This window comes from Eptatretus burgeri, chromosome 3 (assembly GCF_056783735.1).
Source record: "Eptatretus burgeri isolate ZD-2024b chromosome 3, Ebu_testis_v1, whole genome shotgun sequence".
Classification (NCBI taxonomy): domain Eukaryota; kingdom Metazoa; phylum Chordata; class Myxini; order Myxiniformes; family Myxinidae; genus Eptatretus; species Eptatretus burgeri.
In genome coordinates this window covers 17,554,048-17,579,647 of record NC_140963.1, presented here as the reverse complement: position 1 = coordinate 17,579,647, position 25,600 = coordinate 17,554,048, and the positions used below count along the sequence as shown (strand labels likewise).

The following is a 25,600-nucleotide window of genomic DNA, read 5'->3' as shown; positions in this document are numbered from 1 at the left end:
AGGTAGCATAGGCGGTGAAAAAGAGGAGGTAATTAATTAATCCATATACTTTATTTGTTCTTCTTTCTACATTTACAAATTGTTCAAGAGCAGGCAATTAATCTATATACATTTAGCTTCTCCCCTCCCCCTCCTCCTCCCCTCTATTTGCACATCATTCATCATGTCACAACGAGTCACAAGTGAAGTATTTCAGCAAATCGGATTGACACTAAAAGATGCAAAGAAGTAATGCTCAGGGCCGCCAGATCCCAATTGGACCATCTTTTCCCATGACTGCAAACAAATCCCAAGGACAGACACTTTCAAAGATTAGAATCTTCCTTCCCAAGGACTTTTTTTTTCTTATGGTCAACGATATGTTGCTATGAGAAGGGTTGGACAGAAAGAAAATATCAAAATCCTAACCAAGAACGGCAATTTCCAGGACAAAGATGGTGCCTACACTGACAACGTAGTTTACCATGAAATTCTCTCTTAAGATGTAGATGCCCCACCTGTAAGGAGATGATTCACTTTGGGCCAGGTAAGATTCACTTTGGATTGTTCATTTAATGCCAAAACCCTGAGTAAATGACTGTAGGGATACAGGTATACAGGTTGGTAAAGTTACTATACCTTTTTATTGTGAGTACATAACACACGTATTTCTGCTTGCTTACTACAAGTCACAGACCGGTGTTTGTTTGTGATTGTTTGTTTGTCACGCTACTAATCCTACAGTTCTGCGCCGATTACATCCGCACTTGCTATGTTGGATCAGCATGACCACAATTAGTGCATATGGGTGTGTGGGTGTTTCTATCTTTGCCGGTGTATTGTTTATCACTGCTCCAGGTGGCAGAGTGTATTACAAGTTCCAACCATGTACAATGAAAAAAATAGTGTTAATTACTGTCTCAGCGTCATGATAGCTTTTTACCGAGTTATTTACCATTTGCCGCATCGGTATTTTTGCTATTTAAACTTTAAAAAAAAATTAAACCTAAAAAATATTTCACATGCTTTGTTATCAGAGGACAAAGGACTGGGGGTGGGCGGGGGGATGCAAATTATCTTAGCCACCCATTTACCATGCGTATCACCGGTAACATATTCTTATTAAAATGCATTATAGGACTGACTAATTATTTTGTAGCCCCTAGCTTCACTACAGCCTTTTCCTCTGCTTAACACAGGTGTTTCTGCTAGTATAATTCAATTTAAATAAAATAAAGATTGTAAAAGTTGTGTAAATAAATTAATTCCTAATTTTCTGCCATTGACGCAGTGTCTACTACACCACCATATCTAACACGTTGTATTAGTTATTTGTGCCGTTTGTGCATAAGTGCGATCAGGCCAAATTCAGAGCCAATGGATTGTTAAAAGGCAGGGTTGTCTTCAGATTCATGTTCCGATTCGTGTTTAAAATATAACATTATATTTTTAAAAAGTTGCTCCTCGATCATAAACTGATGTTTGTAGACAGACAGACGGATGGACAGACCTGAACCAATTGCTTAACCCCTCTTTTTGCTTCATGTGTGCAGGGTAAGAACATAATGGTGACAAAAAATTTTTTACATGGAAATGGCCTGGACATCTGGACCTGGCCTGGACATCTGGACAGAAAAGACAATTGACTGACGACAATAATTACAAAATGGTGCCCTAGGAACGTACCTTCACAAAAACGGTGGTGGAGCAAATATTAAATGGGGAGGTGAAACGGAAAATTTCATTGAAGTAAAATGGCTGAAAATTGCAGAGAACAGAAAAGAATGGAGCAAGTTGACAGAAGCCTTCATCCCGCAGTGGACTGAAATAGACTTATCAAGTGAAGCCGTATCTCATTTGCAGAAGTGCCCAAAAAAGCAAATTTTATTGTATTTTGTTCATAAAAAGATGGATATGGACATAATTTCCACTGCTTCACCCAAAACTCAATGTGGGAAGGGAATGGGGAGGGGGGGGAGGAGGAGGGGGGATTGATAAAATAAAATGCTGAATGGTAATGGAATGGATCCTAGCCAGTTCACCATTGTAAGAGATCAGTAATGATAATAAAAAATGGAATACTGCAGAAAGGGTGAGTCACAGGGGGCAGTGAGAGCCCGAGGCACACATAAAGAGGCATGGAAGATGAAACGTGCAAATTATGGGACGAAACTAAATAATTAAAGAGCCGGTAACAGACAGTGAGAATTTCCTCGAGAGGTGCTGCATGCAAGGAATAAAAGCTTGACGGTTTTAGTACCTGGGCTGGATGCTTCGTGCTGACAGGACGCACATGATACTTGTAGTAACAAAGTTCACAACTCCATGAGCCACGTTCACTGATCCACGTAAGGAGGCAGGGTTGGTGCGTCCAGCGTACAGAGCCATTACAACGGCATGGATTCAGCAGCTCCTCCTGAGTGAAGAAGCGGGGTGAAAGGTGACTCGGAAAGCTCTATACTGCATATATAATGCCGGTGAAGGATAGTTTGTAAAGAAATAGAAAAAATATAAATCATATATCATTGGTGAGGTGCAGACATACAATTTCATATGGAATTGTTTTTGCTGGAAATATATTGATATTAGATAATGCTTCAAAATAAAAAAAGGTGTCGAATTCTGCTTAACAAGTTTTGTATGCCGTTTCAGAACTTTTATCAGACTCGGTGGTATGATGGTTAGAGTGCCCACCCTGAGTTTGGGAACGTGGTTGGAACCTGTGCTGGCCGAGTCATACCAAAAAGTTTTAAAATGGTGCGTGCTGCTTCCTTGCTTGATGCTCAGAATTTAAAAAAGATAGAGCACATACAAACCATGGTTGGCAACCATTGTGCAGGTGTCATGCTTAAAAAAATAATAAAAATAAAAAACAGCCTTTTTACAGCCATTTTTCCCTGCTGAGCAGGGGTTAGCTTTTTGCAGGCTCCATGCAATCATGGTTCCCTTCTTGAGGCGATGTTTTATGCCCTTCCTGACGCCAACCCTGGTCGCCTCTTACGACACAGGGATATGGTACACCTATTCTAAACGGGGAATACACCGAGACCAGTACACTGGTACTCATTTTGCCGACCTTGGAAGGATGACAGACTGAGTCAACCCCCTGGTGTTAATTCAGTGGATAACGGGGCTCGAACTCAGGACCCTAGGATCCCAAGCCACCACCCGAACCGTGAAGCCAACACCAGGCTCAGGTGTCATGCTTATCACACAAAATCTACTAAAGCAAACCTGAATGTTCATTTTATGAAAAGCGTAAAATTAAATGTCAACTTCATATGCAAAACTTGCACAGAAAATGAAATTGAAGGAATAATACATCTATGATAATGTTTACTTTTCTGTGAATGCTTCAAACTAGTAAACTAATAGTATCAGCATAAGTTGAATATAAAGGAATAGAGAGTAGGGAACAATACAACAGACACAGGGAGTCAGTTCCACAGAAAAGAAGATATGGGGATGACGGAATGGAGGTGAGCGTTCAACTGAAAATCAGGTGGGTAACCAGGTGTGGGATTGTGGAAGAACATGTGCAGCAGGTGGAGGACAGACAGATGAGAGGGCAGAGAGGTGAGAGGACAGAGATGAGAGGGCATCAATGCCCTGACATTCATTGATCGGGCATTTCCCCTTATGGAATCCAGATGTTTCTCACCCTCACCAAGAAAGACTCTTCCTACTCCCATACAGAGGACAATGCAAGGACTTCAACAAAGTTTGTGGTGAGGACAAAAAGGTAGAGAAGAAAAGATTGCCTTTGTGTACATGTGTGCTGTTGTGGCAAACTAGGTGATCACCTTGAGCAGCAATTTTTTTTGGGGGGGGGGGGGCGGGCAAAAAAACACAAATGAATTATTCATGAAATTACATTAGTAAACAAGAAGACATTAGCAATGGTAAATGAAAAGTCTAGATCTACTGATATATGTCACTGACATCTGGAGAGGAGACTATAGATGGATGTGTTGGGGCCTCTGTTCAAATAATAGCTCATATTGGAAGTATTTTTATTTAATATTTTATTCGTACTAAAGTGGGAAGCATTCAGGTTCACGTTGGAGAGTCCTGTGGGCACTGGGCCGACTGGCTTTTCAAGCACATGGCTGGCTTTGGCAGTCATGGCACACTTGCCAGTGGTCACAGCAGGTAAAGCAGGCAGGTGATTGTGGTGGAGGCTGACAAGGCCGCCACAGGCCGGCAGGTAAGTGATCCAAGTCGGCAGGCCGATAACATGGCCGGCAAGTTGATGATGCAGGTAGGGGTCAGAAAGCAAGCAAGACAACCAGCTTTGCCATAATGTGTCCTAACACAATGGATCTCCCCACCTGATCTATCTATTCTCCCACCTACTTTGGGTCCCTCTAAGCTTGATAAACCACTGGTTATTCTACTCTACGAATGCAGAAGTCTGATTCATATAATGCACATTATTCGATTTTGAAAGGTCATTGGGGGAAGGGGCACAAAGCTGAAGGTTCCCCAAGGGTGCCAAATACTCTTGCACTGGCCCTGGTGGTAAATTATTACGTCTCTCACTCTGCATAGAGAATGAACACACAGATCTAAGCTCAATGTATTTCCATACTATCCTGGGAAAAAGTCCAACACAGTATACATGGAATGACCAATTTCCTTCTATAATAAAAGAGTTCATAGAATACCTTACCCTGTGCAGTCCAAGAAAAGAGGACATGGGTGGGGTCTGTGAGCCGCAAATTTGATTGGTATTAATGAGGTAAAATGCCGTAATATTTGTTCCAAGTACTGACTGCAAAATGGAAGGGTTTTGAAAGTGCCAAAAAGGTGATGTGTCCTGCGGTGTTCAAGTATATACTGTAACACCTCGCCATTTGTGGTTCCGCTATTCGTGGACCCCGCATATTTGTGGTTCATATAATGTGACCCGATTCTACATTTGTGGCCCTGTGCTTCACGTCTTCGTAGTTTTTTTCACATTTTCACGGACGTATTCGCATTTTCAAGGTTTTTCGCAGGCGTATTCGTGGTTTTTCTGATATACTTCTACATTTGCGGCACTGTGCTTCATGAATTTGTGGTTTTTCTTGGACGTATTCATGGTTTTTCAAGGGTTTTTTGATTATCTCTAATGATTTATGAACCGCCAGGAACCTATCCCCCTTTTTTCCATTGAAACAATGCCCTTATGTTCGCAGATTAGACATTCGTGGCATTTTTCAGGAATATATCCCCCGCAAATGCCGGGGTCCAACAGTAATTCAACTGAAATAAAATATAATATTTTAAAGGTTGTCGAAAGAAATATTCCAAAAGTTTACCGCCATTGATGCAGCATCTTTGACACCACCTTAGTTAACATGTCACATTAGTTCTTCGTGCCTGTTCGTGTCCTTTATGACATCCTTAATAAAAGTAAATTTCCTTTTTGGAATGATTTTAAATTTTGTTTGACTGGTAGACAGAGTAAAAAAAAAATGTATCTCCTCCTCTCTGCACATGTGCGAACAGGCGAATTCAGAAACAAAATACTGCTAAACTACAGGCACGTTTTCCGATTCAAGTTCTGATTTGTGTTCAAAATATAACGTTCAATTGAAATTAAGTTGTTCCTCAATCATAAACTGACATTTGTCGACAGACAGAAAGACAGACAAAGTGAACCAATTGCTTAACCCTGCTTTTCACTTCACATGGTAAATATAATTATCATCATTATCATTACTAGCAGAGTACCCGCCCTCTGGGCGATCTTGCTCCAAGCATGCAACACGTTCTTCTGATGCATACCTTTATTTGGGCGGTGTATATAGATAACTGACAGCACTGTGTCGGCAAAAGAAACATGAAGCTATGTGCATGAAGCAAAAACATACCCACTGCTTACTATTCAAAACACCCCACTGCACTGGAAAACATGGGGACAGGAATACTGCACTGTAAATCATGGAGACTTGTAATATCCTCCCTCACCTGTAGGTGGTGCTCCACAATGCACATTTATATCGAGAGTTTGCGTCTCCCCATACCTCCCCCACCCCCAAGACCACCGGAAAAGATAAAAACACCTCCCTGCACTAATTGGGATCAAGCTGATTCTTTATTGCAAGTCTGGATGGAATCGGCCCACAACTGTAGGAGTAGCAGCACGACAAACAAACAAACACACAAACACCGGTCCATGAATTATAGTAACTACAAGCACCCACTCCCTACGGGAGCCGTCAAGGGGGTCATGTTAATGCCTATTTTACTCCAGGGGGTCCCAGGATTACACACCCAAAAAATGGTTGCGATCTGTTCAGCCTTTTTTGCGGTACCTGGGAACAGACAGATGGACGGACGGACGGACGGATATTTGGTGAATTATAGTAAGATAATAAGGGAAGAAAGGGGGAAGTGATTGTAAATCTAACGTTCCATCTTTATTTACTTTTGTCGTTGTTTTTAACAAACGGGAACAGGAACAACGCAGGCATGATAGGTCAAATGGCCTTCTCATGCACCAAAGTTCCCTGTGTATATTTGTGTAGCGTTGTTAAGAACAGGAAGAAATGGGGAGGGAAGGACAGAAAGTTGGGGGTGAGGGTACATGGAATTGGAAAAGGAAGATTGAGGCGTTGGGAAGGGAGGGATGGACTTGGCGTTGGAAGGGGGATTGAGTACTTGGGATTTGGGGCAGTTGAGGACTTGAAGAAGAAAGGGGGAAGGGATGACAGAGTTGGCTTGGGGGAGGGAGGCCAGAGAAGGGACAGAATTGGGATCGAGGGGTTTGAGGATTTGACGAAAGGGGGAGGGGAGCACAGCGTTTGGATGTGGTGGGAGGGGATTAAGGACAAGGGATTATGTGTGGGCGTGGGGGGGGGGGGCGGTTTGGTACCTGAAGTCACATCTTACATTATGCAGAATTTCCAAGGGTCCGTGATAGTCCCATTGTGTCTTTTGGGTCTGTCAGGTCTTTTGGGTCTCGGTATTTTAGGTCTTCATGTTCTTTTAGGTCCTTGGGGTCCTTTGAATGCCCTGGTTATTTTCGGTCTTCAGGATCTTTTGTGTCCTCTGGGTATTTTGGTTATTTTAGGTCTTCAGGGTCCTCGGGGTCTTTTTGTCTTTGGGGTCTTTTGGTTCTTCAGGGCACTTTCGGTTAAGTATTTCTGGTTACAATTGTGGGTGACGTCAGGTCAGCCGTCCAACCAATGGGTGAAGAGTGGATATACAAACATACAGTACATACATACATAAATACATACCACTTGCTCTATTATATATAGATATATAGATTATGTCTGCAGAACTAAAGGTATTCCTGGAGATCTTCTGATCTGCATAATGTATGTGAATCAGCTAAGCAGTCATGTTGGGTGTGTTGTTAAATTTAAGTGTTTAGGTTTAAAGAAACACACTTGTTTTTTCAATGCTGGATTTATTACCCTTGCCGAAGGAGGGGGTATTGCGTTTGGGTCAGTTTGTTTGTTACTTGTTGAAAAAATTTTTTGCCACGTATGATGGTCTGTAGCGTTTGTCTGTCTGTCTTTGTCTGTCTGTCGTCTGTTTGTGTTTGTGTTTGTCATACGATCATTGGCCACAGTTTTCAACCTATCATTTTGAAATTTCTTGTGCAAGTAGTTGACCATCCAAGGATAGCAACACTTAATTTTTGTGAAGATCCAAATCCGAATCCGAATCTGAGAATTTTTCAAGTGATTCTTCAACATTGAGAGATATCGCCAAAAACGAAAAATAGCACAATATCTCAAAAGGTTATGGATGGATTCGGACGAAACGTGGTGGACAGGTTGTACGTGTGACAAGGACAAATCGATTATATTTTGGTGAAGATCCGAATCCATATACATATATACATATACATATAAATATATAGATCTACATATACATATATATATATATATATATATATATATATATATATATATATATATATATATACAAATACATAGGGTCGTAGTTCATGAACTGGTCACCCTAAAAAGGCAGAGTTGTTACATGTTTTTCAAAACATTCACTTTCCACTTTGACTTCAGACCAGAAAACCCACAGATATCTAGATATCTTCGTATGAGAAGAAACGTAATTTTGTCTAGTTTAATGTGGAACAAACAGAAATAAAAAATATGCAACAGTTTTTGTGTAACAGGCAAATAAGTGACACAAGTCAGGGGTGGAGTAAACAGGCGGAGGCGGCGGATGTGGTGATTCAAATTTGGAATAAACTGAATTTATTTCAATCAATAAGCTTTAATCTAATCTATTTTGTTATTTTTTAGGTGAGTAACACTTGGGACTTGCTGTTGCATGATGCAAAATTGATTATTCAACTCGTTATTATTCAGCAAACCCTGACCAATAGGTACAAACTCCTAAAAGAGATCTAGTAAATATCTTTACATTGTTATTTATCTTGCAGATTCTCAGGATTAATTTTGCACTTTAATTGTCCAAAACGGCCAAAGGATAACTGATCCACATCCAATTTACTCAGAAAGGGTGAATTCGAGATAAACGTGAAAATGTGTTTTCCTTGTAATGCATTATCCATTAAAGTTCATAATTAAAAATACCATATTCGCCGTTAATTAGTGGTTTTTGCTAATTTTTTCACACAAGTGCATGTAGCTTGGTGATGTCTATCAACACAGAGAAAACTGAGAAATTGAATATTTTGACCCTGCAACGCAAATGATGACCAGTTCATGAACCACGACGATATATATATGTATATATATATATATATATATATATATATATATATATATATATATATATATATATATATATATATATATATATATATAGAATATATATATATATATATATATATACATATACATATACATATATATATATATATATATAGAATATATATATATATATATATATATATATATATATATATATATATATATATATATACATATACATATACATATATATACATATACATATACACAGATACATATATATATATATATATATATATATATATATATATATATATATATATATATATATATATATATATATATACATATACATATACATATACACAGATACATATATATCCTATATATTATTTCTGTTAACGTCTGCGCATTATTTGACGTTTCTCCTCAGAAACTGCCCGACGGATTGTCGCCACTTTCGTCATGCGGGTGCTCTGTGGTCTAATGAACAGCATGGGCTATGTGAGATCGCGCCAGACGGAGAGGTTTGGGAATATTTGGTGATTTTCAAATTTTTACATTCGTTTGCATTGAGACGTGTGACGTCACCGCTGAGAGGTGTAATGACGTCATGACATCATCGGTCATTCGCTGACTTCATTACGTCTGTCGTCGACAGACCGTCACTGCTGAGTGGCGTAATGCCATTCTTCGACAACAGCGTCTGCAATGCAAAACCTTCTTCTGCACATGCTGACTACCTCAGAAGGTCAATTTGACACAAAAAATGCAACAAGAAACATTGTATATAAAGAAATTCTATAAATCACATTGTGAACACTGGATATATTGACGTCCTAACGAACCCTCACTTTCGAAACTTCGCGCAGAGCATGGGTTTGGCTCGTATATACATATATACACATATACATATACATGTATGTACACATATACATATATATGCATACACATATACATATATATATATATACATACATATACATATACACATACATATACATATACACAGTACACATATGAAGACCACAAGGGGAAAACCAGAGATGTCACTTTTTATAAATTTCAGGGTTATTGCACCTGCCAATAGTTGGCAACATAAGGTTTCCTCTCACAATATTACTTTAACAAATAACCAGGGGTGTCATAATTTATATGGTATAAAGTTTAGCCGTGCAATGAAAAAACGAGTGTTGTCAAAGCTGAACAAGTAGAAACCCAGAGTTGTCAGTACTTTACTCCTGGTTATCTCCCTTTCATTCATGTTAACTGTTCCACCATAATATTCAGATTTGAGAAACTAAAAAATGAAAGGTTGTAAAACTTTCACAGCATAAACTCTGAGCACTACAATGGCTTATTTGGTTATATCATGGGCTCCGTAGTTGGTGCATATCGTGGTTCAAGCCTGGTCAAACCTATATTGTGACTTTTTATGGGACCCACGCCATGGCTTAATGGTTAGCGCGTCTGAGTACCCATCCTCATTCGATGTACCCACTGCCCAATCAACCTGCTTAGGTATATGAGGGAGTCACATGAGGTGACTTCGGCTATCACAGGGGTGGTTTATCCTTGGTTTCCTCCCGGTTTTCCATCATATTAAGTAGTACGGAGTAAGAAATGGAGAATCCGTCATCATATAAGCGAAATATCCTTGATTATGGCATTGAACACCAATCAAACAAAAAAACAATGACCGTTTAATGTTGAAAAAAATAATCTGTGATCACCAAAGTCATGTAATGTATGCTCATAACCAAGATGTATGAATTTGCTACACATCCTGGATTAAAATTGCATGGCAATTATTAAACAAGGGAATAACCAGTGATGTCAGTTTGCAACATTGATTCGTTCTTTGCTGTTAAATTAAATAATACAGAAGCTTGGCAAATGCTACATGCTTAATTTGATCGGCCAATGATCACTCTTCCTTTTACTGGAAAAGAAATCTATATGACAGTTATTAAACAGTCCACCAAAGTCTTGAAACTTTGTTTTTCAGTTTCTTCAAAATTTACTTATCCTGACATCTCTGGTTTTCCCCTTGTGGTCTTCATATACATATACATATAAATATATACACATATACATACACATACATATACATAAATATACATATACACATTTATATATATATATATATATGTCATATTTACCACAAGCCATGCACAAAGCAGCTGAATGTATGGACATTACAATGCTGTGTGTATGCAAAAAGAAGATCTTCCACGAGCCACAAACATGACCTGCTTCCTGTATGTCAGGTCAGGTATGGGAGCATGTGCCAGAACAGCGCGTTGCTGCATCCACTTTCTGCCGGTACTCCAGGGGCCTCCGTCTGGCCATCCCCCAGGCAGATGCCAGGCCCATCCCCATCTCCTTGAGATGATGGTCAACCTGCTGCAACCATGAGGCACGTGGTCGGCCCACTGGCCTCCTCCACTCATGAGACTCCCTCGCTGAGAGAATCTGGTGAGCAGGATCAGTGTCAGGAAAACGAGCCACATGTCCATACAGCCGCAACTGACGCTCACGGACTATGCAGGTAACAAATCTCATCCGAGTCTCTCTCAGCAACCGCTCGTTGAACACAAAATCCGACCAGCGATAGCCAAAGATTCTCCGAAGACACCTGGTACCAAAGGAATTAAGTTTCCGTCTCAGATCCTTGGTCAGAGTCCAAGTCTCGCACCCATAGAGCAAGACTGGAAGTACGTGTATTGTTGCTTTATGGGATAAACATTGTTTTGCAGGACATCTCACCATGTACACTTTAAAAACATATGGTACTGTATGTACTTTATTGTATTGTAGCTTCGCGGCAAACATATTTTCGCGGGATGTCTCACCAGTGTAACACGTCATTCAACACGACGCCATCCCGGCGCCATCCCCCGTGAGTGACTTCCAGAACAAAAACATGAACAGCATCTCTTGATGTATCCAATAATTACTAGGTCGCCACATCTGGACATAACACAATGGAAACATTCAGAGGATCTTAGTGTAAATCACCATCTTGCTACAAACAGCACCATCTGAGCTGTTATATTTTAAAATGCTCAGCATAATCTGCCTGCAGATGGAAAGACGTCATGTCCTGCGAGTTAAAGAATGGAAAACTTCAGCATGTCTATTTGTGTAATTAGTAGCTAGCTAAATCGGACTAATTACACACAGGCCATAACAGAGGGGGGGGGGGCAGTTGGCATGGGCCTACCATACAGAAAATGTTCAATGTCTTCAGTTCAAGTCCCTAGCGGTGGGAGAAACTGAAAGAACACCTTCCTGTCTCACTGCATAAAATGTCAAAGACAAGGTGGTCAGCGAGAATTGACTGTGTAAGACCAATTGCACGGGATTTGGATAGTGTTAGTCATATGTATTTGGCACTGATTACAAAAATACTTAATGAGCAGTTTGAAATGGGGGTCTACATTTCCCATCTGGCCTGGGCCTATTACCAGCTTTGCACGGGCCTGATTACACAATGGTATTACTCACCACATCTATTATCAGCTGCTGAATACAGCATTACCCATAAAATTTCCCACAATGTGCAGACTACTCATCATGTCCTGGATCACGATCATTCTTGTCCTGTTGCTCTGAACTGTGTATTGCCTCTCACTCCATTCATTCTTTGTAAATGGCTTCCAAGGATCGAAGATAACACTCAGAAGGGTACGCCACTAAGCGGACCACTGATACGGGACAAGGCAAAGCTCCTGCATGACCATCTCTGGCGCGGGTGGTGCAAGCATGAGCGCGGTGGGTGCAAGTGGTACCTCTAGCCCGTTTACAGCGAAGAGTGGGTGGTTCCACCTCTTCAAGGCGTGACATAATTTGCGCAATGTCAAGCTCATCGGGGAGCATGCCTCCGCGTACCATGACACGGCCAAGGCATTCCCTGCAGAACTCACAAGCCTCACCGTGGAGAAGGGGTACCTGTCGGAGCAGGTTTTAACGCTGATGAGACCGGCTTGTTTTGGAAAAAAGATGCCGATCAGAACATTCATCTCACAGCGTGAGAGCAAAGCTGCCGGCTTCAAAGTCGCAAAGGACTGGGTATGCCTTCTCCTCTGTCCAAATGCCAAAGAGGACTTCATGGTAAAGCCCATGATGCTCTTCCATTCCGTGAACCCGTGTGCGCTGAAGAACAAAAATAAGCAAGCAGGCACTGCTCGTGTACTGGAGGGTGAACAGGAAGGCATGGGTGGCGTCTGAACTTTTTATGGACTGGTTCCCCAACTGTTTTGTTCCTCAGGTCGAGAGGGACCTGGCAGGAAAGAACCATTCGTTCAAGGTACTCCTGCTGCTTGACAACGCTCCTGGCTACCCACGGACCTGAACGGCACTCAACCGAACGTTGAGGTCATGTTCGTGCCACGGAACCCCACCTCCCTCATCCAGCCACTTGACCAGGGGGTAATATGAACTTTCAAGACTTATTACACCCGGCGCACCTCATGTTCATCATTTTGCAAAGTTACGTGTGCTGTGATTGTTTAATAAAAAATGGAAATGGCACGTGATGTTGCTGTTGTTTTTTTCATTTCGCATTACGATACGGTATGTTTAAGAGTCTTTAAAATACATTCTTCAATAAATTGGAAACGGTAGCTGGTGTTGTCTTTTTTATTTGTAAGCATCATTAATGAAACTGAAATCATGCATTCGTGGTCGAAAACATTTTAAATTTTAAAATCTTTCCCCTTTAAACAAGAAACCGCCACGAACCGATGACTTTATCCCCCTTGTCCCCATTGTACCAATTCCCCGACTTTGGTGGTGTCGCCATTTACAGCATTTTTCATGAACCAGGAACCGCGGTGAAGCAATAACATTATCCCCCTTGTCTCCATTGTAACAACTAGTACATGCCCGTATGTGCGCGCCCGTACGTGCGTGGCCGTACGTGCACAAAAAACCCCCCAAAAAAACTTTAAAATCGCTTGCCAGAAACAAACACACAGGCCGTTCCTTCGCTCTCGCGTGCCCGTACATGCGTGGCCGTACATGCGTGACCGTACGTGCGTGACCGTACATGCAAAACCAAAAAAAAACCTTTCAAACAACCACACAGGCCGCTCCTTCGCTGTCGTAAACGACGACTGGATTGGGGCATTGTGTTTAAGAAAATCGAGAAAGAAATTGAGAAAGTACAGAAATCGAGAAAGAAAGAATACAGTAAGTCGATAAATCGAGAAAAAATCGAGAAAGAATACAGTAAGTCGTCACTATCCGGAAGTCCGGAAGTTCGCATATCGCAGTTACGATCATTCGCAATTTAGTTTTAATGGCCAATTATTCAATTAGCGCCAACGTATTTTGCCTTTTCACAATGTCATCGCAAGGAAAAACACAAAGAGAAGAGAAGAGAAAAAAAAACTTTCAAACAACCACACAGCCATTCTTTCGCTCTCGTAAACGATGACTGGATTGGGGCATTGTGTTTATCTATAAATGCGCATAAGAAATCGAGAAATTATTAGAACTAGTACGGGCCCGTAGGTGCGGGCCCGTAGGTGAGTGCCAGTATGTGCAGCCCTCTCTCGCCCCTCTCTCGCCCCTCTCTCTCGCCCCCTCTCTCGCCTCCACTCTCATCCCCCCTCTCTCGCCCCCCCAACTCTCACCCCCTCTCTCACCCCCTCTCTCACCCCCTCTCTTGCCCCCCACTCTCACCCCCTCTCTTGCCCCCCTCTATCCCCCCTCTCTCACCCCCTCTCTTGCCCCCCTCTATCCCCCTAGTCTCGCCCTTCCTCTCTCCCCCTCCTCTCTCGCCCCTCTCTCATCCCCCCTCTCCCATCCCCCTCTCTCGCAGATATTGGTCGACAGATAAATGGCCGTAACTTGGGAACTGCTCGTCCGATTAATATCAAACCTTGAAAAGGCACATCCTCAGGGCCCCAGCAATATACCTGGCAAGTTTCAATTAGATAGGACCAGTGGTTGCCGAGAAAAAGCGGTCTCACACACACACACACACACACACACACACACACACACACACACACACACACACACACACACACACACACACACACACACGCGCACGCACGCACATTCCTGGAATTATAGATAGATGACAATACACTCGCAGATTTTACCCCGATATTCACTCACAGATTTTTATGCAGGTCGGGAAATCTCTGGAACCTATACCCCCATTTCCCTTTGAAACAATGCCCCCATATTCACGGCTTCAACATTCACACGGTGTTTTCCCAGAACGTATCCCTCGCGAATGCCGGGGTCCTGGTGTGTGTGTACGAGTGTGTGATGTATATATATATATATATATATATATATATATATATATATATATATATATATATCAATCACACACACACACACACACACACACACACACACACACACACACACACACACACACACACACACACACACACACACACACACACACACACACAAACACACACACACACACACACACACACACACACACACACGAAAAAACGAAGACCCACCAACATCTCTCACCTGTGAATGGAGGGCATAATCAATTAGCTCTCGCCTAATCAATTAAACCCAGGTGGCTCGGATTATATAAATAAATCAACTCCTCCCATGCTCTTCTTGCCAAACAAAGCTGCATAGAGCAACCAAGAAAGGCGACTCAATCAAAGCGCTTTGCTATTTCAAATCCTTCCCAGAGTACTCCCATAGCTGTAAAGACGTTCACAAATAGTACACACATGAGAATCCCAATGCCACACACCCCCATCAGCTGCCGGACCGGTTTCATCACGTTGGTGAATCATCAGTGACAGCCCAGAATGCAATGCATATCGACGAGGTTCCCAAGCATGTAGCACGTGCAAATGTCGAAAGCAGTGTGAATTGGGCCAAATCAGAGAACGGTTTAACCTCCAAACCACGTCAACAGAATAAAGACAGATAGACAGGTTGCTCGACAACATGAGACTGAAGATAAACAAACCTCAATACAGTAAGAGAGGTTTTTTATCCATCATTGCCTTTGTATACTCTCGGGTTAATTTTTGCTGCAGCTTTAAACATAAATCATATTGATGGTTTTATAAAATCTAAATAACCCCATCTTGATTGGGTGACCCAACTTGATTTTTAATTAAACTGTCAATTCTTAATCAAATTGAAGTCAACAGAAGAAATAATGCCATTTGAGCCAATTGGTGGCGAGAGGAGCGGCGCTTGGCTTATGTGTTGGCACTTTCACTTCTCGTTCAAAGGTGAATTATTTGTTGGGACTCAAACTACTTGCATTTATATATTTATATTCCGAATGCGGATGGAAAATAATATACCAAGGCTCCAGTCTCCGTGGGACGAGACTGAGAATAAGGAGTGGTCGCAGGCTGCTGTACAACCTCAAACAAGGAAATGAGGAGGTCATTTAGCTCATTATTTCCATGTTGCACTCCTGATTAATTAAGTTTATCTACAGTTATCAATAACGATTTTCTTGATGTTTTATGAAAGTCTAAGTAATCCGATCTTGACCGGATGACCCCTCTTGTGTTACATATGTGCAAGCTTCTTCACGAGTCTTTGAAACTATAGAAAAAAAATGAGGGAAAAGAGAATTGTACTTTGGGTAAAAATAAATAAATTATGCCTGATGAGAAACCGGTGTTAAGTTCCAGAAAGCAATAGCTTAGGAAATTAACTTAGACTTCAAAACTCGTTTTTTCTGCAGATTTTTGCTCCATTGCCGTTTTATCCCAAGTTTTCCCTTCCTCTTGTTTCAGCCATCTTCAGCGGTTTCAGCTTGTATTGTATCCAAGTTAAATATCCCAAGTAAGAGGTCCCTTTTTAATTTTTTGGATGCAAAGTCAAGGCTCATGGAAGAGCTGGAACGTAGAATGGATCATGACCAAATAGAACAAAGGGAACAGTAAAAAGAGGTGGAAACACCAACAGCAGGATTGAGGGAGAAAATAGAGAGAGACTTAGGTGTGGGGAGGAATGGTGGGTATGGGAGGACGCACAGGGTGAAGATGAATACAGACACAAACTCTTAGGAAGGAAAAATTGAAAACTTGGACAGATATGGACTTCAGGCAGATTAATGGGGTAGAAAAGAGCATGGTTTTAGATGGGGGGGGTGATATGAGATGGTGGTGAACAGGTTGACATCAGATTGTAACTTTGAAAAGCAAGAGAAAACATTGAACAGAAAAAATAATTACGATTATTAAAAACAGAAGTTTAAAATCGATCTATAAATAAAAACATCCATAAGCACTTTACACCAACGAGTGGCCTTGTGAAAACGACCAGCCCAAAGTTCTCCTGAAGATGCAACAAGTACTTCAAAATGGTCTTGGGTGCTTCGTGTTCGTGCCTCGAGGCCCCGAGATGGATCTCTTGTGCTTAATCCACCATGACTCTGACCAGTCTGAATAAATCATCTTCCACCCATCAGAAAACTCGCTTCCTCTGCTTCATCTACATCCTCTGACACTGTTTCTTCCTCTTCATTAGATTCTCCCAATTCTTTCCCATACTTTTTCCTCGGATTGCTCTCCAGCCTTCTTACTCTTTCTCGCCAAGCGATCAGCTGCCTTTTTTGCGAGAGCAAAACAGCCGGCTATTGGAGACATCACTGCATGATTATAAACCTTCATTATCTTGATGTTTACCCCCTGTGTCCTCCACCCCCTACCCTTTACAATTCTTCCACCAAATGTGTCTCTGTTTGTGTATCTACGCTGCTGTTGATGTTTTTCTTCACTTTCCACTGCTTTTATTACTTCCGCCACCGAAAGTAGACAGACGTTATGTTTTCACCCCTGTCTGCCTGTTTGTTTTTGTGTGTTTTCATGATATCTCCAAAAGTTGTGGACGACTTCAGATGAAATTTGGTGGACAGCTTGGAAGAATTGATTCGATTGTGGTGAAGATCCAGATCTACTAATTTTTTTGCTTTTTTAAGTGATTCTTCACCATTGAGAGATGGGGCCAAAAACAATATATGGCATGTTATTTCAAAAAGTTATGGACGGATTATGAGAAAACTTGGTGGTTTAGTTGAGTAGGTGGTAAGAACAAGCCGATTCGATTTTGGTTCAGTTCTGGATCCAGATCCGGCCTATCAGTGCGATACAAAACGAAAACCTCCGGATCTGGGTTTGGAGCATCGACAGGTCTCCTTCGGGGCTCTCTGCTGACGATCTCAAAGTTAAGTTTCCGATCGTTATCTCTCCCATTTTAACTGTTTATTTTTCTCACCTACATGTTACTGTGTGTTCCTAGTTCGGTTTCGATTCAAAAATCGTGCTATTTTGTGACATTTTGTCGACCTTGTCTTACCGGTGCTTGAGGTCTACCCTTGAGGCTTTTGGCCTACCCTTGATGCTTGAGGCCTACCGGTTCCCCTCAGTGTACGATCGTGTTTATTTGTTTTTCTCCCCATTACCTTCAATTTCTATCTTCCCCACTTTCCAAATGTCCCCCATCCCTCCCAACTAATCACTTAATCCCTTATCTTAAATCGAAAAAAAAAATCAAACAAACAAAAAAACAAGCCGGTAGGCAGACATGGGTAGTCGCCTACCCAATAGAACCTGACGTGATGGGCCCGTTCGATGGGGAATGACCTGAGGATTAAGCACAAAAAAAATTAATGATTCTCGCTTCAAGGGTTAATGCTGCAGATTGTTTTTTCGTTAAAATACCCCCACATTTAGAGGTTTTTCGGGCATTGCTAGGCAACAGAGGGGTCCATAGCAACGGTTCTTTCTCACACATAACTAGGACATACCATGAACCTACCATACCAGTTTCATGTATATCTGACTCATAGTCTCTGAGATATAATGAACTTCGTTTTTTTATTGTTTTCGACCAGGGTTCATTCAAAGTCTATCTTCTCTGACAGTTTTCATCGGATCCGGCTGGATATTTTTGACAATATGGCTGAATGTACTGCCCACAATCGCTCGTAGCCCGATTTTTGAAAAAATATTTTTTTTTATGATATTTCAAAGTCCCGTTGCAAGGCAACGGTGGTCTCCTTGGCAAAGGTTCTCATTTGCACACAACTTGGTCATGGTATGAACCTCCCCACCAAGTTTCATCAAAATCACCATTGTATTAACAGAGCACTGGACCAAACACACAGACAGACAGACAGACATACAGACAAACATATCGACGGAAAAAGTGATAATAAGGGTAGATCAAAAAAAATAAAAAAAAATTTTTTCGACTTTATCGACTACCCAAAAACGCTACCTTTCTCCTTGCACACTCACGAGTCTCGATTCTTCTACTTCTTCTCCCTCCTCTTCTTCCTCGATTTTTTCTACAACACTTCCATGAGCTAATCTGTTGAAAACTCTCTCAAACATTAATAATAAAAACAAAAACGATCTCTTATAATGCTTCATCTTCCTATTTCACATGTGTGGTACTCTTTACCGTATCATAATGCACTACTCTTCTGCTATTTAAACAGACTGTTCTCAATTCCACCTCTCCTTCATAACTTGCCTAAAAAATCCAACCATTACAGCGTTTCTTCTCTCCATTCTCTGAATTCGCCTTGATTGCATCCATCAAGAAACGTGTTTAATCACATCTCTAACCAAAAAACTTTTTAAAACCCCAGTTTGCGATGAATGTTCGCTTTCCATCAACCATTCTTTTTTACCAACTTCAGTGCCAACTCACCCCTCTCACCCCTCAATCTCAAAGCAACCACCCCACTCTTCTCCCTCCAAGCTGCCCTCTCACCCCTCAGCTTTCTCCCACCATTCATCCCCCTCACTCATCCTTCTCAAAGTTTCCCCCCTCTCATCCACAAAGCTGCCTCCTTACACTGCCCCCTCACCTCCATCTCTTCACTCCACCTCCTCAAATCCTCAACTGCCTTCTCCCCCCTTGTCTTGTCACCCCTCTCCCCCAGCACCACAGAGCCTTTTCTCCTCATTCGGCCCCCTCCCCTAGCAATTCTGCAATCCCCCACACTCTTTCAACAACCCTGCTTACCTCACCCCCCACCCCCTGCACCCAAAGCCTCCTTCCCTACCTCTTCATTAAAAGTGTGGACCTCAAATATCCGGTGCCTTCGCTCAAACCTTTTAGATCTTTACATACAGGTTGCCACTGACAAACCAGACATAATCTGCCTAACAGAAACTTTCCTCCCCCAAGACGTGTCTGACTCCCAAGTATCTCTCCCTGGTTACTCCCTCCTCCGGTATGACAGATCTGAGCCTCGTCCTGGTGGAGGAGTTTCTCTCTTCATCAAAGACTCTATTCCTCACTCTCCATGCACTGCCCCCACCCCCCCCACACCCCCAGGAATACCTCTGGCTACGGCTTCCCCTCCACTCCCACCTCATGTTTATATGTGTACTGTACTGTCCACCGAACAGTGATGACTCCATCTACACCTCACCATCCGAAAACATGGACCAACTTCTATCTTCTCATCCAAACTCTCTCTTCCTCATATGTGGCGACTTATATTGTCATCATGCCAGTTGGCTAGGTGTGGGTACCTATCTTACCTGTCATGGCACTTCAGCAAAAGCTTTCTGCGACTCAATGGGATTGACTCAATCGGTCAACTTCCCGACCCGGATCTCAACCAATGGTACTCCATCTCTTCCGGATCTGATTTTGACAAATTTCCCTGACAATATCTGCTGCTCTTCCTTCGCTCCAATCGGTTTTTCTGACCACATCCTTGTCAAAGCGGACATCTCTCTGGCTGTTATCAGGGAACCAGCTCGCTGCCGTTGAGTCTCGCATTTCACTCAAGCCGACTGGCAGGGTCTCCAAGCAGCCATCAAACTTATAGACTGGTCTCCTATCGCTACTTTCTCCAACATAAACTCATCCTGGGAATTCTTTCAAAGAAACTTGCTCTCCCTCATGCACAGATTTCTCCCCTCTCGTCTTCAGTTGTCCTACCTTCCTCCCGCCCTTGGTTCACTGAAGCTTGTGGTGAGGCAGTTGTCCTGAAACAACTTGCCTTTGCCTCATGGAAAGCAAACCCAACTGAGGGCCATCTCAGTTCGCTCGGAACAAGTGTGTCTACCCTCAGGAGAGCCAGAAAACAACATCTTTCTAATCTCAAGTCTGAACTCTCAAACCTCTCTCCCTCCTCAAAATCCTGGCGTCGAATCAAATCTGTTTCTGGTGTATGTTCTCACTCCATCCCCTCCCTTACCTCAAATGGCCGCACTGCTGCTACCACACGTGAAAAAGCTGAATGTCCAAACTCAGTGTTTGCAGGTAAATATTGTGTCCAAAACCCATCACTTTCTCTACCCACCCAACTGTCCCTGGACTCTGTGTCCTTTTCTCCTGACAAGGTGGAGAGCTTGCTGTCAAACTCTCCCAATCATCAGCAAGGTTATGGAATCCATCATCGCTTCAGACATTAAATCCTTCCTCTTCTCCAATGGCTTGATTTCCGATCATCAATTTGGTTTCAGACCAGGTCACTCTACCCTGGATATGCTGCTTCTGCTCTCCCCACAATGGATGGAGGTCCTCAATGCTGGACATGAAATCTGAGCTGTATCCCTGGACATATCACCTGCTTTTGACATGGTCTGGAACCCTGCCCTGCTCACCAAACTCTCTTCCTATGGTATCCAAGGCCATCTCCACTCATGGCTCGTAGACTTCCTCTCCTGTCGCAGTCAACGTGTGGCCCTAAATGGAGTTCTTTCATCCCCTCTTCCTGTCCAGGCTGGAGTTCCTCAAGGTAGCGTTCTGGGCCCTGTTCTTTTTCTGGTTTTCATCAATGACCTCTCAGACTCTTTGGAAAATCCTCTATATCTCTTTACTGATGACTCCACCCTTTGCCGTTCCATCGGTCATCCCTCAGACCGGCAAGCAGCAGCTTCTTCACTCACTGCAGATCTGGATAAAATCACAAACTGGTCCAACATGTGGAACATGTCTTTCAATCCAGACAAATCTCACACTCTCACTATGTCTCTTCGAAAGGACCGTTTAGAACCCCCCCCCCCCAATCCACTTTCTCAACAATCCTCTGGAAGAAGTCCTTTCTTTCAAGCTTCTGGGTCTCACTATCTGCCATGACCTTTCCTGGGAAAGCCACATTTCAAACCTCGCCTCCAAAGCCAGTCGCCGACTGGGAATCCTCCGTCGTGCAAAGTCTTTCCTCAACCCACCTGAGCTCCTGACCACTTACAAAGCTTTTGGCCACAGCCTGATGGAGTACTGCTCTCCCCTCTGGGCTGGTGCTCCAGCCTCCCACCTTTTTCGGCTTCACGCTGTACAAACCAAGGCATTTTGGATCATTGTGATCTTCCGCAATGAGGATGAGTCTTTGGGCCTCTCACTCAATCACCGCAGGTTGGTCGGTGGTCTTTCTGTCTTCTACCGTCTCCTCTCCAGCCTCGCCCCCCTGCTCTCTCTCTGCGATTTGTCCCCACCACATTTCCACAGGGCGCTCAACGTCCGCCAACAACCCCCTTCTGGTAAAACTACCAAAATTATGAATCACTGCTCACCTTCACTCTTTCATTCCTCTTTTTTCCTGCCTTTGGAATAAACTCCCTCACTCTATTCATTCCCATTCTTCCCTCCAGGCTTTCAAAACAGCTGTTCACCACCACCTCTTATTATCCCCCATTCAAATCCTCGATCTTTTCTACCCCCGATAATCCACCCAAGCCCACCTCCTACAAATTCCCTGCTTTCCTTCCTGAAAGTCCCTGTAATGTCCATCTTCTATTCCCCATATTCCCCGTCCCATCCCTCTCCCTTCCACAGATTTCCTAATGTCTCTGTTCCCTACTGTTTTGTCCTTCCCATTCCCGCCCCTCTTGTCTCATGCCCACCTTGCTGTGCGTTGTGTGTTAGCTCTCATACGAGCCTCGACAAAGTATACAAATAATAATAATAATAATAATAATAATAATTAAAACTGGTAAACCAGTAATCCCGGGCTTCAAGGCGTGCCTCCATTTTAACAAATTTCAACACCATCACCGTCACATGATATGGGTTTTCCGAGTTAGAAAGTTAGTTCAAGTCTGCAATGTGGCCCAGCTACGGGGTCCCTCAAGTTATATCAATGAAGGATTGAAAAGCCCATAGCAATACATGATAGAGAAAGAAACTTCACGTTGGACAAATCGAGGCTGGACAAATTTTCAAGTCCTCAAAAAAGTCCAATAACTCCACATTTGCATATTAATGTAAATGGCGAACTTGTAGAACGTTAAAATATCTTCCAGAATTTGTGGTCACTTTTTGTCTATCTTCTTTGGTTTTCATTTTACGACATGTCAAAAATGGGTGATTTTCAACTTTGGGGGGCTCTGGGGCCTCACTGGGGTAAAATACAGACATAGCGTAAATATATTTGGAGTCCCCTCTTCAAGGCCTATCAGAATCTGTCATTAAATTTTTTCAACTCTCATTTGCATATTTGGCATATTTAATGAGGCGAATCGGCATCATTTTAATCATATAAATTATGCAACGATTTTAACGAAATTAACAACTTAACATTCCAATGGAACCTTGCAAATGTGTGCAAAAGTTTGAGGCTGTCGTATTAGCCCTTCTGGAGAAGAAGATGTTTTTAGGTTTTGGAGAAAATCCAATATGGCCGCCAGACCACGTGACCTACGTCATCAAAATTTTCAAAATATAAACTTCAGGTGGAGAGTTATTCAATGTATAAGTTTCATTGAATTTCATCCAAGCGTTGTTTTTCATTTTATGACATTTCAAAAATTGGTCATTTTCAACTTTGGGGGGCTCTGGGGGCTCACTGGGGTCAAATACAGACATAGTATAAATATATTGGGAGTCCCCTGTTTATGTGCTATCTAAATTTGTCATTAAATTTTTTTAACTCTCATTTGCATATTTTGCATATTTAATGAGGCGAATCGGCATCATTTTAAATCATATTAATTATGTAACGATTTCGACGAAATTAACAAATTCACATTAACATCGAACTTAGCAAATGTGTGCAAAAGATTGAGGCTGTCAGATTATCCCTTCTGGAGAAGAAGATGTTTTTAGGTTTTGGATAAAATCCAATATGGCCGCCAGACCACGTGACCTACGTCATCAAAATTTTTAAAGTATAAACTTCAGGTGGAGAGTAATTAAATTGATAAGTTTCATTGAATTTCATCCAAGCGTTGTTTTCATTTTATGACATTAAAAAAATGGGTCATTTTCAACTTTGGGGGGCGCTGGGGGCTCACTGGGGTCAAATACAGACATCGTATAAATACATTGGGAGTCCCCTCTTCATGTACTATCGAAATCTGTCATTAAATTTTTTCAACTCTCATTTGCATATTTTGCATATTTAATGAGGCGAATCGGCATCATTTTAAATCATATTAATTATGTAACGATTTCGACCAAATTAACAAATTCACATTAGCATCGAACTTAGCAAAGGTGTGCAAAAGATTGAGTCTGTCTGATTATCCCTTCTGGAGAAGAAGATGTTTTTAGGTTTTGGATAAAATCAAATATGGCCGCCATACCACGTGACCTACGTCATCAAATGTTTCATAGTATAAACTTCAGGTGGTGAGTAATAATCCTGTTAAGTTTCGTTGAATTTCATCCGACAGTTTTCCCTCCAGATCCGCCACAAAATCGGTCAGTAGAACATAAAACCCGTTATAATAATAATAATAATAATAATAATAATAATAATAATACGAACGAATTCAATAGGGCTTCAGCACTTGCTTGAAGCCCTAATAATAATAAAACTGTCCAGCTTGGCAGAGGTATGCGCTCCACCGAGTGCTGTTCTGTTCCGTTTTCTTGCTCCACCATGAGCCTCAACTTAGTAAACTGTACAAAAAGTGTTTATTAGCTTAAGAGCACCTAATTGTGCTCACTTGTTAAAGGAATTGTCAGGCAGATTTTCAAGAGGCTTGTATAAGGTACAATGAAGGCGATTGTGATTTGAGCAAAGAAAATTGACCTAAGTTTCAAACTTTGGATATATTTTATGTTTATTGCAGGGGCAAAAGCATCTGCTTGCCCTTCTTCAACAATTATTTCTCCGTTAAATGAAGCGTTCTATTTCACAAGGGTGAAAGTTCTGCAGCCCCGTGACGCGCGTGACTCTGCAGCAAGATATTCGCAGAATTATTTTACCCACCTCGATATATGCACCCATCTCATGGGCTTAGCTGTTACGCTGAAAATCATTCCAATGCCACAGTTTCCGTCAGACAGTCAGTGCAGATTCATCTTCAATCAACATCCTCATGAGACTTTCTCGTCTGCCTGTTTGAGACAGGTGAGACTTTTCATCCATGTATCTGCCTGCAGAATGGAGGATTCATTCAGCTCCCACTGTGGATAAGCTGACTATCCACTCACACCTTTGCTGCCTTTGGCTCTCCATTTTTCACTCAGTGTGTCTCCCCTAGTAGGATGAGCATGTGGCTGATGCAGAGCGGTCACTTCAACATCTTTAAAAAAAAATAAACCCTCTCTACCTTCAAAAAAACTACTTACAGATTATATTTGTACCAAGCACACAGAGTCTCACTGCCACATTTCCCTTCCTCTTTTCCTCTTTCCTCTCCTTGTATTTCTGCATGCTGTTTATAAAGTGGATATTTAATTGCTTGTATTTTGCATGCTTTTGATTCTGCTCTTTTTGTCTTCACAGCTGCAGTAGTTTTTCCAAGCCTTGTAACCCACTGGCACAACAAGCGATCCCATGCAGAGAGAGAGGGCTGTTACTGATTCTTATACGCGACCTGAACATCCGGCACGGGTCAGAATTTCCATTCCACCAATGTGAATAAGACCACATGATTACACGACTGTACTTGTGCGTGACATATTAAAAAAAAAAAAAAGATTCACATGTTTTTGAGATTGAAGACATGCTGCATTTTTAAATTAAACTGAGGGTGATGCAGGTTGTACCGTATGTT

General features: G+C 42.0%; 1 pseudogene across 1 annotated transcript in view; it reads right to left on the bottom strand.

Moving 5' to 3' along the window:
- LOC147029464 (uncharacterized) overlaps nt 1-3,377 on the bottom strand; it is a 49,248-nt pseudogene extending 45,871 nt beyond the window's left edge. Inside the window, exon 1 of the transcript XR_015055840.1 lies at nt 2,240-3,377. The product of XR_015055840.1 is annotated as an uncharacterized LOC147029464 (transcript). The remainder of the gene's footprint in view (nt 1-2,239) is intronic.
- Between the last annotated feature and the right edge of the window lie 22,223 nt (nt 3,378-25,600).